The 1,025-nt window shown below is 36.2% G+C and overlaps 1 pseudogene; it reads left to right on the top strand.

The window, feature by feature from the left end:
• Positions 1-586: 586 nt before the first annotated feature.
• Positions 587-696, top strand: LOC147829933 (U2 spliceosomal RNA; annotated as a pseudogene).
• The last annotated feature ends 329 nt before the right edge of the window (positions 697-1,025 follow it).

Genomic DNA, 1,025 nt, shown 5'->3' with positions numbered 1-1,025 from the left:
CCTAATTCTTTTTCTACACAAGCTTCCTGCTGTTGCCCTGAGGGATGATGTGGATTGTGTTGTGGATTGAAGTAGTCAAAAGTGCTAATGTAGGAATCTCCATTTCCCCTCCCCTTAGTGCATCCAACCTCCAGTATTTCCCTGTGAAAAGTCTTCCTTTCAGTAAGGGAAAGAAACAGGAAGCCCTTAAACTTTCGGCTGTCAAGGCCTATTTGCCCTCTTCAGAACTGACTCTCTCCCAGAATATTTTGTGATCTAAGTTATATTTATTAATCGTTAACATGTCCAAAATCAAAACAGAAATTCCTAAACATTTACGTAATTAATTTAAATAAAAAGATTAGCCCCATTATATGTTAACATAAATAACAATTTTTATGTAAAAGATTATCTTTTCCAAAACAGAAAAAAAAAAAGCAAGATAAATGGCACAATTTTACCAGTTTTGAAATCTCTAATTTCTGGCTTAATACAAGTTAGCTGGAGTCCCACATCTGCTTCAACATTTGTACTATCGTATATTATACAGCATCAGGAAAACTCCACTATATGAGCAAAAAATGATGAATGATATCTTATTATTATGATTGCTTCTCGGCCTTTTGGCTAAGATCAAGTGTAGTGTGTTATTATTATGAAAATAATTAAGACCAGAAAATGATCTTGGGGAAAGCTAGGGTTCCCAGACTACCCTTTGAGATTAATTGCCGACCTGAATTAAACTCACTAAATTCTTTCTTTTTTTTCTAATGTATTCAACTACAAATTGAAAAATAATAATAATGAGAACAAGAATACTAGCCTAAAACAATGGTCCCCCATTGTCCCCTGGCCAACACAGAACAAGTGAGGCATGTTAAATTGGACCTGTGTTTGTTCTGGAGGTGACTGGGTTTGTGGAAGTCATCTGTACTTCCACCCCACCACTGCCACCAGAACTACTTGGTTACTTGCTGTCTTTGAAGATAATTAGCTCAAGATCTAGTCCTTCTAATTCTACTCCGTTCCTACTTCCTGCTGACTTC

Source organism: Heterocephalus glaber, unplaced genomic scaffold (assembly GCF_053883595.1).
Source record: "Heterocephalus glaber isolate CG9 unplaced genomic scaffold, H.glaber_assembly_v1.0 deba00000347, whole genome shotgun sequence".
NCBI lineage: Eukaryota > Metazoa > Chordata > Mammalia > Rodentia > Bathyergidae > Heterocephalus > Heterocephalus glaber.
Note: the sequence above shows the minus strand (reverse complement) of the source record. Positions and strands in the feature narration are given on the sequence as shown.